The sequence below is a fragment of the Macaca thibetana genome, chromosome 8 (assembly GCF_024542745.1).
Source record: "Macaca thibetana thibetana isolate TM-01 chromosome 8, ASM2454274v1, whole genome shotgun sequence".
Lineage (NCBI taxonomy): Eukaryota > Metazoa > Chordata > Mammalia > Primates > Cercopithecidae > Macaca > Macaca thibetana.
In genome coordinates this window covers 59,855,303-59,868,860 of record NC_065585.1, presented here as the reverse complement: position 1 = coordinate 59,868,860, position 13,558 = coordinate 59,855,303, and the positions used below count along the sequence as shown (strand labels likewise).

Here is a 13,558-nt window from a genome sequence, read left to right as displayed (position 1 = left end):
ATCACTAGAGGTGTTTAAAGAAAAATGAGACAAGCCTCTGTCTAGAAAACTCAGAGTGATTTATCTGGATGACTTCTAAAGTCTCTTCAGCTGCAAAATTCTGATTCTTTCATCCACTCTGAAATTAGACTCGCCTATGAATGAGACTGGCCATGAGCATCTTTTGCAAAAACAGTAAGGAAACATCATTCTTCTCTAAATTATTTAAGATGTTGCTGTAACTCCCTAAATTTATGTTTTATTTAATTATTGTTTGTTAAAATATCAAAAACATTTCAATTCAATGTTGAATGCTTATTATTTTCCCATATTCATGAGTTCTTCAATAAAATGTTTCCAAAACTTAAAAGTTTTCCATCTTCTGATAAACAGCCCTAACATATTTCACGTGTATGAGGTCCACAATGTATATTTAATCCCTGAAAAAGAAATGAGCTACTTTTGGGAAGTGCCGGTGTTCTTTTAGGCTGCCAGCACAGCACTGATGAAGAGCATGAGGGTTAAGAACACCATCTTTGGCTTTGAACAGATGTGGATTCCCGTCAGGCTGTGCTGCTGACACAGCTCTGTGAACTTCTGCCAGCCAGCCTGCCTGCCTGAGCTTTGTTTCTTCATCTGTAAGACATAGGCATTATCACTGCCTATTTTGTAATGTTATTGTATGTTAAGTACTATAATACACACAAAGCACCTATCATCCTTTCTAACTTACAGTAATCATTCAATACGTGTTAGCTGCTATTATTACTGTTGCTATTACTATTAAAGGTTAAACCAAGAATATACAATAATTTTTTTACATTTTACAAAGCCCACAAAAATGTTACCTAGGAGTTCCTTGATATTCCAGTACTCACCTGGGTAGCAGTTCTCACAATTTGGAAAAAAAAATCATCTTTTGCTTCGTCTTTATTTTCAATTTTATAACAACTTTTTTGTCTATGTAATAAAGAGGCAAATTTTCAACATGAAAAACTTTCAAAATTGGTACCATGAATAGAGTTACACCTGACATCATAATAAATTTGGAGAAACACATTGTACTTAGTACCTATGTGTGATCTAAAAGTTACGCTTACTCTCAGCATGTTACATAGTATTTTGTAGTATTTGCCAAAGTATAATTGCCATATACCATTAATGTTAACTAAATTAACAGACATTAACAAGGTTATATTTTGGTCAATTACTTTCTTAAGCTAAAAGCATTTGTCCAAATTTTCTATACAATATATTTGAACAGAAATGAAATTACTCAGTTTCTAAAAATAGTATGCATAGCCACATGCTTACATTAATGAATTCATGTTCAGAAGTAGAATAGAAAAACTTCAAAACTTACCTGTTTTCTCTGATTTTAGAAGAAATATTTTCCAAAGAACTATGAAAATTTTTAGAAATTAATTTGTCACAAATTGAGTATATTAAAATTCTATATTGATATAAGAACCATCACATATATATATTATATATTACATAAATGTACATATCATATATGTGTATATACATATAAATATGTCTTCCATCAGCATACCAGTTTGGTATCTACGCTTTCAGCCCTCCCTTTCTTCCTCTCCAATCTTAGTATACAATATAAAGAATTTGCCCCAGTTTGATTCATCCACTTTCTAGAAAGGCTCATTTTATAAACACATGTGTAGCCATAGCCATTTTTCCCTCAAATTCAGTGTGTTTTATGAACAAAAGCTTCCTTCTACAAAGGTGGGAACAGAGAAAGAGGAGATGTTTTACTCCACTAGGTAATAACATCCTTTTCTGACAAATTAATTAATTTGCCAATCCTTATAATATTATTGTAAATAAGTATATGAAACAATGTCATGGCTAATTTTTAGACACTAAAATGGAAGAAATAAAAGGGAAGAAGAGAAGAAAGAGAAGAAGGAGAAAATGTAAAGCAGCAGAAGATGTATTCTATTCCATACAATAAATCAAAAGGAAAATTCAGATGATAACCCAAGGCTAAGTCTTCTGACTTTGCATTTTATTTAATAGTTCATTCACTCTTAATGTAATATGAATATTTTGTACAGAAGTGGCTACAATTTTCTAAGTCTTTGAAACCAAAAGAAGGTCTAAATTGGCTCCTTAAACTTTATGCCATTAGTGCTATTTCTCAACTCAGTAACTGTATTTTCTAATTCAGTGAGTCATAGACCCAATATATAAAAAATATTCATGAAAGACAAAGTACTCAGGCCAAAAAAAAAAGTGAGTAAAAATTCTAATGAAATAGTTGTAAAAATCCTAAACCAGTTCTGCATACTAAAAACATTTCAGATTGTCAAAGGAAGGAAGGAAGGAAGAAGGGAAGAAGGGAGGGAAGGAAGGAAGGAAGGAAGGAAGGAAGGAAGGAAGGAAGGAAGGAAGGAAGGAAGGAAGGAAGGAAGGAAAAGAAGAAAGAAAGAAAGGCTCGCTAAGTGATTAGCATCATTACTTTCAAGCAAAAATGTAACAAGTATTACAAAAAAATTAAAAACTATTATTGCGAGTCTCAGGAAGGTTGATTGGGGTTCAACAGATTGTGAAGAAACAAGGAACTCCAAAGCCTTGAACGTGACAGTAGAACAGAGAGGTTGACAGCCTGGACCTTGGAGGTACAAAGGTCTGAGTGATATTGAAGGTCTACCATTTTGTAGCGACAAAAAATCATGTAAGTCTTCAGTGTCTCTGATCCTTAGTTTCCTCTTCTGTAAAATGAGAATGATAGTACTTGCCCCATAGGATTGTGATAATGAATGAAAAATACTTAGCAGAGTATCAGGCTAAGTATCAATTATCAATACATAAGGTCATTAAAACTAAGATCTCTTAAGCAAGATAGATGGCCATTTTACCTGCTTATTCGAGGATAACCAAAAGTAGTTCCTACTTCCAAAGAGCTTGACTCTGAGTATTCCAAAGGAGACTCTGTGTTCTGACAGTCCATAAAGCAAAGTAGAGGAAAAGGCAATAGGTAGAGAAAAAATTGCCTGTAGCACAAAAACGCCTAGATCTAGCTCCGCATTTTATTAGCATACTGAGAGAAATTTAAAGTAACCTGGTAACGTAGTTCTTAAAATGGGATTTTTCTCACATCATTTTGACAATACCTTTCAATAGTCAAGGAAACACATACATTTGGAATCTAGTCTACCACAAAGAGCACATTTTTGTGGGAAAATAGTTTTTCTGTGTTGTCAATCCAAGAAGTCATTAGATGAGATGATATCAATAGTTCTTGAGAAGTGCCATGGATATAAAAATTATCATTTTAGAGACACTTACTTGAATAGTTTCATGCTGTCTTGTCAGAATCAGAAGTTAAGTAATTTTTCCAGAAAACTACAGAATAAAATAAATAAGCTCCCATCATAGTTGATGATGTTAACTGAGGAAAAAGAGGTGCAGTTGTAGATTAGGCACATTGAAACTTAATAACTTTGTAAAATATTTTATAAATAAATAAATGTCTCAGATGCATAACATGATATTTTTTCAAAAAGTCAATCTTTAGGCTAAGCACTTCATCTTTCAGTTTTACTTTTTGGATTCTATCAAAACTTTAGCCTTACAAATATAGCCTCTAGTAAGTATATTTTATTAAATAAACAACAATCTTATAAACTAAGTATTACAAATATTAAATTAGTCATGGTAAAATGACAAAGAACTAAGTAACTCACTCAGAGCCATCCAGGCCCTATGTTGTTAAGGGAAAGAATTAACCATCCTGGTTTTGAATGCTGAGGACACTTTTCATTACCTCTGCTATCTAACACATTAAGTTCTCTGAACTTGTTTTTATTTGTTGAATGGGGATAAAAACAACTACTTGCAAAGTTGCTGTGAGAATATGCAAAATGCATGGGAAGAGCTGGCACTTGTAGGCCCTCATTCGTCATCAGACCTACAAAAGCACGTTGTATAGACATTTTGCTACTTAAAACAAGTTTTGGAAATTGCTTATTGCCACAGGTGTTTTCCCACTGTCCAGGCTAAAGGAATCTCCTTCTTTGAAACAGATGCAGATTTGAAATAACCAAAAATTTTAATAGCATGGATTGTCCCTGTCAGGATACTAGACTGCCCATCAAGACTCCAGATCAGTTAGGATCCTGCAGATGTCTACTGAGTAGGTAGTCCTGCAAATGAGAACTGAAAACCAAAAGGCAAGGCTTGGTGTAGGCAATGGGCCAGGAACTCAGAAAGGGCTCAGGTCCTCTGGTTCAGAAATGAAGTTAGAAAAAAAGTTAGGCTAGTGGGGAAGAGAAGTTGTTCCATTTTTATCTGAAACAGTCCTGAGACTTTTATTCTAGAGATTCTAGGCAGATTCTCATGGATCCACACTGTCTCTAGAGTGTCCTTCCTTTATTCGATGGACGTAATGCCCCACATCTTTTAGCTTCTTCATTGGATGAAATAATTTAATGCAGTTCTATTGAGGCTCCAACTATTTAGTTACTTAAAAGTCTCAAAGTTGGATCTTTGCTCTTTTTTTTCCAGCAACAGCTCATGATTTTGTTATAATCTCTCTCCCAGCTCAGGGGCAATTGCCCAGTTCATCCCTTAATCTAGAAGATATATATTATCCTTTTTTACTTTCTAAAAATTCAATTCTCTCCTAGTTGCTTTCCTTTCCCTGCAGGAAATCTGCTAGTTGCTTTCCTTTCCCTGCAGCTGGTCATAATTAATAAATTATAAATTTTAAATTAGGCCAATCTCAGCTACTTCTCCTTAGCAACGTCTTAGCAATGACTCCGTAGGAGCTTGGTAAAAAGATTTCTTCAGAAATGATCCCAAGTTAAAATGTAATAGTTACTAAGTAGTAAAATGCAAATTTTCTTTTTTTTTTTTTTTTGTTTGTTTGTTTTTTGTTTTTTGTTTTTTGAGACGGAGTCTCGCTCTGTCGCCCAGGCTGGAGTGCAGTGGCGCGATCTCGGCTCACTGCAAGCTCCGCCTCCTGGGTTTACGCCATTCTCCTGCCTCAGCCTCCTGAGTAGCTGGGACTACAGGCGCCCGCCACCGCGCCCGGCTAATTTTTTGTATTTTTAGTAGAGACGGGGTTTCACCGTGGTCTCGATCTCCTGACCTTGTGATCCGCCCGCCTCGGCCTCCCAAAGTGCTGGGATTACAGGCGTAAAAACTGGTCATGTTTTAGATAAAAATCGAAGCTGTAAAGATATGTGTCTAGAAACTCCTATTAATTTAATGAAAAAGTCAAGACCTGGCACCAGCACCTAGGTCTTTTGATTTTTGTTTATTTTTTCCCATTATAGCATGTGCTTCTCCTCTTAAAAGTTCAGTGTTAATTGGACAAAATGCAGACTGTTTTTAATAGGATTACATAGAAACTTGGGGGGGAAAAGTTGTGTGGATTCCATCTGCTAGGCTCCGATGAGACAAATGAAAACATCTAGACGTCAGATTCATGAAGGTCATTGAGGGGTGGGGAAAGGATGGTTGATTTGAGGCAATCAATAAATCACAAAGCTGCATCCTTGATATATTCTACCAAGACAACACTTTGTGAGTCACCTAATGTTATCTCCAACCATCAGATCGCAAATCTCTGTGTAAACAGGGGAAATTATTATCCCACTCCTACTTGCAAATATTACTTGCACAATAATGACATTTACATAATGAGTCAATGAGACAGTGGAACAAAAAAAGTCAGTTGAAAATGTGATTAAATAGGCACACAGTCCTCACAATAATAGTTTTGTATGATTAAGAGCAAACTTGTTCACACACTGCCAGAGACTAACCTATAGAGGTTTATTGAGCTGAATTCTATACAATGGGAGGTATGAGAGATACAAGATTAGCATTATGAGATGTGGAGCTTGCATTCTTATCAGGGTTGCAAAGTTAAACAAATGTAGAATAATTTAAGAACCTTTATAAGCACTCTAATTCTAAAGTGTGGGAACAGGTATGAAGTACTCAAAATCAACTAGCAGTTGAAATTAAATTCTCTCTTAAGATTTCTCTCTTTGTTTTTATTGTTTACTGTATTAATTAATATTCCACCAGAGAAACAGAACAAATATGATTTGATATATAACAGATTTTATATATAAGAGAGATTTATTTTAAGGAACTGGGACTTGGCTCATGCAATAGTGGGGTCTGATAAGTCTGAAATTGATAGAGCAGGTTAGCAGACTAGAAATTCAGGTGACAGCTGATGTTGTAGTCTTGAGACCAAATTCAGCTCAGGGAGGATTTTGATGTTGCAGTCTTGAGAATTCCTTCTTCAGAAAACTTCTGTCTTTTCTCTTAAGGCCTTCAACTGATTAGATAAAGCCCACCCACATTATGGAGAACAACTTGCTTTACTCAAAGTAAACTGATTTAATGTTAATCACATCTAAAAAAAAGTCATCAGAGGAACATCTATACTGGTGCTTGACCAAACAGCTAGACACCATAACCTAGCCAAGTTTAAACATCACAATTATAGACACTCAATAATGAAGGAAATAAGTACTCATAAGGAAAATAACGCTCATTATAGTACTTTCCACAACATGCATTTTAAAAACACGGCCCCAAAATTCTCCGACATTCCTCCTGCTGAAAGGTTACAGGGAGCTCTCTCTCTCCATGTGGCTTGAGCTCTCACAGCATGGTGGCTGGGTTCAAAGTGTGAGTATGCCAAGAGGAAACTTCTGAGATGCATTTGAAGCTGCATTTTAGGAGGAAATTGAGTGATATTTTATGACCTAGCCTCAGAAGTCACATGATGTCACTTCTCCATGCTGTGTTGGTTGATGCAGTTACAAGTATTCCCTAACTCAAAAGAAGGGGAAAGAGATCTACCTTTCTCCGGGAGGAGTATCAAAGAATTTGGGGCCCATGTTTTAAAATTGCCACAGTTAATTAACATTAATTGAGCTGCTACTGTGTCCCATGCTGTGTGATCAACTTTTATGTATTTCTTTTAATCCTCCAACCTCTCTGAAATGTGATTATTACATATAAGTAAACGGAATGAGAAATATTAAATCTTCCCAAACTCCCACAGTCAGCAAGTGGCAGAGCCAATATTTTTACCTAGGCATTCCAACTCTAAATCCCACACATTTTGTATGACACAATCCTGTCTCCTATTTCTAAAAGAAAGAAATAAAGAAAAATAAAATCAAAGTTAATAAGAATATTTTTTGATAGCCACTTAAAGTAGACATTTTTATTTAGGTCTACCCAGCATTCATTCATTCTTCTGATAATGCAGACCACAGGCAAATTAGAAAATGTCTCCTGTCTAGGCCCTGTGGATCATGCCATGGCAAGTGGAGCTCAGATGGATTTCAGACCCTAGTCACCATGTAGCTGGGCACCTTCCTGCAGTGAGCATCCTGTAAAACTGTACATGTTGCCATTGCCCCAAACCACCCTCATTCCTGGTAGAGGTAAACAGGGCCCACCTACACTCCAGCTGGAATATGTGACCCAGTTTGCCTAATGGGATCCATTTCACGGCTCTTGTTGAAGCCATTAGAGAAGAAAGCTATTTTCTTTTTGCAGAAACTTTAGCAGTAGGGTAATATAAGGCAAGAGCAGCTGGGGGGCCACCCTACAAAGCTTGAAATAAAACCTCCATAGAGGAAAGCAGGACAGGAATGGGGGCTGCATCCTTGGATTTACCCTTACTTGAAGCCAGGACTATCCCTTGACTCTGCAGATGCTTGAGTGAATAATCATCCTACTTTTATTTTCATTTAAAAACAAGTTTATGTTGAATTTATGACACTCATAATCAATTGTCCTAACTGATATATCCCCATGGTCATAATTTCACTTTCTTTATCTATTAAAGAAAAAACAGAAAAATCTTGAAAATCCTTTCTAGCAGCGGTTCAACCAATGGTCTCTAAGTATATGTGCAGATACGTGTCTGCACATATACAGAGAGAAAAAGGAGAGAGGTAGTGGGCCGATAGAGAGACGTATATATTTCTATATAATTGGGCCTTAATTTTCTCATCTTTACAACTAGAATATAGAACTGCAGTGTCTTCAATTTCCTTCCAAAGCTGATTCTGTGATTTTCTATGGATAAGGGCAGAAAATATCCTAATTTATTTCTGTTCAGATCTCTAAACAACTCTGTAGCACTGCCACCTGGTGACCATTTGCTTCAGCTGTTGTATTAGTCTGTTTTCACGCTGCTGATGAAGACATACCCAAGACTGGGAAGAAAAGGAGATTTAATTGGATTTTCAGTTCCATATGCCTGGGGAGGCCTCAGAATCATGGGGGGAGGTGAAAGGCACTTCCTACATGGTGACAGCAAGAGAAAATGAGGAAGAAGAAAAAGCAGAAACTCCTAATAAACCCATCAGATCTTGTGAGATGTATTCACTATCACAAGAATAACACGGGAAAGACCAGCCCCCATGATTTAATTGCCTCCCCCAGGGTCCCTCCTACCACATGTAGGAATTCTGGGAGATAAAATTCAACTTGAGATTTGTGTGGGAACAAAACCAATCCATATCATTCCTTCCCTGGCCACTCCAAATCTTATGTCCTCACATTTCAAAACTAATAGTGCCTTCCCAACAGTTCCTCAAAGTCCTAATTCATTTCAGGGTTAACCCAAAAGTCCACAGTCCAACGTCTCATCTGAGAAAAGACAAGTCCCTTCTGCCTATGAGCCTGTAAAAACAAAAGCAAGCTAGTTACTTCCTAGATATAATGGAGATACAGGGATTGGGTAAATACAATCATTCCAAATGGAAGAAATTGGCGAAAACAAAGGGGTTACATGTCCCAGGCAAGTTCAAAATCCAGCAGTGCAGTCAAATTTTAAAGTTCCAAAATGATCTCCTTTGACTCCAGGTCTCACATGCAGGTCACGCTGATGCAAGAGGTGGGTTCCCATGGTCTTGGGCAGCTCCACCCCTGTGGCTCCCTCCCAGCTGCTTTAATGGGCTGGCATTGAGTGTCTGCAGCTTTTCCAGGCAAAAGGTGCAAGCTGTCAGTGGATCTACCATTCTGGGGTCTGGAGGACAGTGGCCCTCTTCTCACACCTCCACTAAGCAGTGCCCCAGTAGGGACTCTGTGTGGGTGCTCTGGACATCATATTTCCCTTCTCCACTGCCGGAGCAGATGTTCTCCATGAGGGCCCCACCCCTGAAGCAAACTTTTGTCTGAGCATCCAGGCATTTCCATACATCTCCTGGAATCTAGATGGAGATTCCCAAACCTCAGTTCTTGACTTCTGTGCACCCGCAGGCTCAGCACCATGTGGAAGCTGCCAAGGCTTGGGGCTTCCACCTCCGGAGCCACAGCCCAGGTTCTACATTGGCCCCTTTCAGCCACAGCTGGAGCTGATGGGACACAGGGCACCAAGTTCCTAGGCTGCACACAGCATGGAGACCCTGGGCCTGGCCAGGAAACTACTTTTTCCTACTGGTCCTCTGACATGGCCTGGAGACATTTTCCCCATTGTCTTGGGGATTAACATTAGGTTCCTTGCTACTTATGCAAGTTTCTGCAGCTGGCTGGAATTTCTCCTCAGAAATGGATTTTTCTTTTCTATTGCATCATCAGGCTGCAAATTGTCTAAACTTTTATGCTATTTACCTTTTAAAACAGAATGCTTTTAACAGCACCCAAGTCACCTTTTGAATATACTATGCAGCCATAAAAAGGGATGAGTTCATGTCCTTTGCAGGGACATGGATGAAACTGGAAACCACCATTCTCAGCAAACTATCACAAGAACAGAAAACCAAATACTGCATGTTCTCACTCATAAGTGGAAGTTGAAAAATGAGAACACATGGACATAGGGAGGGAAACTTCACACACCGGGACCTGTCAGAGGGTGGAGAGCTGGTGAGGAGAATAACATTAGGAGAAATACCTAATGTAGGTGATGGGTTGATGGGTGCAGCAAACCACCATGGCACGTGTATACCTATGTAACAAAATTGCACCTTCTGCATATGTATCCCAGAACTTATAGTATAATAATAATAATAAAGGAAATTTCTTCTGCCATGTACCGTAAATCATCTCTCTTAAGTTCAAAGTTCCACAAATCTCTAGGACAGGGGTAAATGCTGCCAGTCTCTTTGCTGAAACATAATAAGAGTCACCCTTGCTTCAGCTTCCAACAAGTTTTTCATCTCCATCTGAGAGCACCTTAGCCTAGGCCTTATTGTTCATATCACTATCAGCATTTATCTCAAAGTCATTCAACAAGCCTCTAGGAGGTTCCAAACTTTTCTACATTGTCCTGTCTTCTTCTGAGCCCTCCAAACTTTTCCAACCTCTGTTACTCAGTTCCAAAGTCGCTTCCACATTTTCAGGTATCTTTTCAGCAACACCCCACTCTACTGGTACCAATGTACTGTATTAGTTCATATTCACACTGCTGATAAAGACATACCCAAGACTAGGAAAAAAAAGAGGTTTAATTGGACTTACAGTTCTACATGACTGGGGAGGCCTCAGAATCATGGCAGGAGGTGAAAGGCACTTTTTACATGGTGGTGGCAAGAGAAAACGAGGAAGAAGCGAAAGGGGAAAACCCTGGATAAACCCATCAGATTTCATGAGACTTATTCACTATTACAAGAATAGCATGGGAAAGATTGGCCCCCATGATTCAATTACTTCCCCCTGGGTCCCTCCCACAACACATGTGAATTCTGGAAGCTACAATTCAACTTGAGATTTGGGTGGAGATACAGCCAAACCATGTCAGCTGTTTTTGCCCTTCTGATCAACAAAGGAATTAATGCAATTCCAAAAACTTTTGAAATAATATTTCAGGCCTCAAACATATGAAACTGAAATACATAAGTACACTTTGATAAACATTTTATTGAGTATCTACTGAACACAAGTCACTATAAAGAGCATATGAAAGTATCTAAGCAGTCTTGGAATTTTGAGGGCTTTTTTCCCCTTTTTTGTGGAGAAAGGAAACTAATCTATCTAACTAACTAAGGAAGCTAACTAATTGTCTTGCCCAGGCTCATCTCAAACTGCTGGGCTCAAGTGATCCTCCTGCTTCTGCCTCCCTAAGTGCTTGGATTACAGGCATGAGCTGCCATATCCATATAGTCTAGGAATTTTGATCCTATGAGGACATCCTATGGTCCATACTATAAGAAGATAGCAAAAGAAAGTTATAGATAATAATTAACTAGAAGGCCACAAGTGCCTGAGGAATTCTGAAGATATTAGAAGAAGTGCATCAACACAAGTTTGTTGTCTACAATGGGATAGTCATTCTAGATGGAGAGAAAAGCATGGGCAAAGAACAATGCAATGATTCATTATAGAATATATTTTAGGAATAACTACAGACCACTTACAGTGGAGCATAGATGTGCTCAGGGGACTACTAGGAGGAAGGGCTTTTAAAAAAGTAGTTGTAGGTCATATTTTAGAGAAACTTGAAGGTCAGTATAAGCAAGCAGAGCACAGAATGGAAAGGTGGTGAGAGATCAGAAATAAGCATACTGGCTAGGGTGTAAGAAAAACATAACGCCATAAGGGCCTAACCTAGGGCAGTGGTAGCAAGAACACCAGATAAAAGAAACATATTCAAGAGATATGTCTGAGTTAAACTCCACAGAGTTTAGTAATTGATTAAATTTGAATTAGAACAAAGGAACTCCTTATGATGGAGAATCTTGGACTTTTGAGCACAGATGACCACAAAAACAGGTGGTAAGCTATTAAAAATATGACTCAGGAAGAGGAGCTTTTGGCGGCGGGAAGAGGAAGTGGAAGAATATCTTAAATTCAGACTTAGGCTAAGGTGGAGTTCAGAAGGATTTCTGGTTTAAGATACACAAAGTGTACCTGGAAATAAAGGCTTCAGTCTCAAGGGAGTATCTGGAAACAAAGGGTTTAGAACCATCTTTGAAATAATTGTTAAGCTAACAAAAAGAGATATAGTGGCCAACTAGTAGAATAGAAAGAAGAGTAAGTGCAAAACACTGAAGAATGCCAAATTTTAGAGGATAGAAAGAGAAAAATAAGTCAGTAGAGGAAACAAAATATTAGACAGCAAGGGAGTATCAGGATGGGGCTGTGTCATAGAAGCCAAGAGAGAAAAGCATTTCAAGAAGAAAATCAATACAGGAAAATTCATCCAAGAATCTGAAGAAGTGAAAGAATAAAAATTAACAAATCATTGGTTGAACCACTTGCTGTTGTTAAGAGAACTGTTTTAGTGAAATTCTGGGGACAAAAGCAGGAGAAGAAGAAGAACTAACTCATGAGTTCAGGCAGAGTTCTCACCCTACTCTCATGAAATTTAACATATTTGGCCGAGTGTGGTGGCTCATGCCTATAACTCCAGTGCTTTGGGAGGACAAGGCAGGAAGATCACTTGAGCCCAGCAGTTTGAGACCAGCCTGAGCAACATAGGAAGGAAAATTAGTCAGATGTGGTGGTCGGTACCTGTAGTCCCAGCTTCTCAGGAGGATGAGGTTGGAGGATGGCTTGAACCCAGAAAGTCGAGACTGCAGTGAGCCATGTTCACACCACTGAACTCCAGCCTGGTCAACAGAGTGATACCCTGTCTCAAAAGCAAGAAGGAAGGAAGGAAGGAAGGAAGGAAGGAAGGAAGGAAGGAAGGAAGGAAGGAAGGAAGGAAGGAAGGAAGGAAGGAAGGAAGGAAGGGCGGGAGGGAGGGAGGGAGGGAGGGAGGGAAATTTCATATACTAGGGGAGGAGAGAGATAAGATAACATAAGAGGGAAAAGGCCAAGCGAAGTTGTTTTTCCTTAACTGGGAAGAGACAAGTGTGTTTATAGGTGGAAAGAAGAAGTTTAAAGAAAGGAAGACATCTAAAATAACAAAAAAGGAGACATCACTTGAAGGGGCAAAATTCCAAATACAAGGGTCAATGGATCAGGACACAACTGGATGATTTATATTTGGAAAGGAGAAAGTAATAATTCTTCTCATATAGAATAATATCAGAATATAGGGAAACCAAAGAATAATTTTATGGCAGAGAAAACATAAGGTCCCATAAGCTGTCACTTAGATTCTTATTCTCAACAAGTAAGATGGGACCATAGGGGGTGACTGTCTTGTCCCAATTTACCCAGGACTTTCCCAATTTTAGCCCTGAAAGTCCACTTCCCAGGAAATCCCTTGGTCCAGGGCAAGCAGGGATGATTGGTAACCATAATTGTGTATCCATGGAGTGTTGCTGATGTCATGTGAGTTTGTATCTTATTGAGATTAAAAACAATTTTTTATGAGGAAACTTAGCGGGAGTTAATCAGAAATGGATAAATAGATTGCTGATTAAAAGTGATGGACCATTTTATTAGACAACAGGAATCTGCAGTATCAATCATCAGGGTCTCCTCTGCACAGGTTTATGCTCAGCATAAACTGAGAAAGGAGCATAAACTGAGCATAAAGGAATGGTTCTTGCAGTGCAAGTGATCTTTCACTCCTGAATCCCATCTCTCTGGCTTCCCTGCAGGCCACTTCATTGGACCTCCTCTCACAAGACCACTTGTGACATCCCTGTTATTAAGTCTTAATTATCACTTGTGACAT

The 13,558-nt window shown here is 38.4% G+C and overlaps 1 long non-coding RNA gene across 1 annotated transcript in view; it reads right to left on the bottom strand.

Annotated features, from left to right (window-relative positions):
- Positions 1-853: 853 nt before the first annotated feature.
- The window catches only part of LOC126960596 (uncharacterized), a 77,283-nt gene continuing 64,578 nt past the window's right edge, over positions 854-13,558 (bottom strand). The window contains exons 6-7 of the long non-coding RNA XR_007728072.1: positions 3,289-3,391; positions 854-939 (exon numbers count right to left, since the gene is read on the bottom strand). This is a non-coding gene — a long non-coding RNA (uncharacterized LOC126960596). The remainder of the gene's footprint in view (positions 940-3,288; positions 3,392-13,558) is intronic.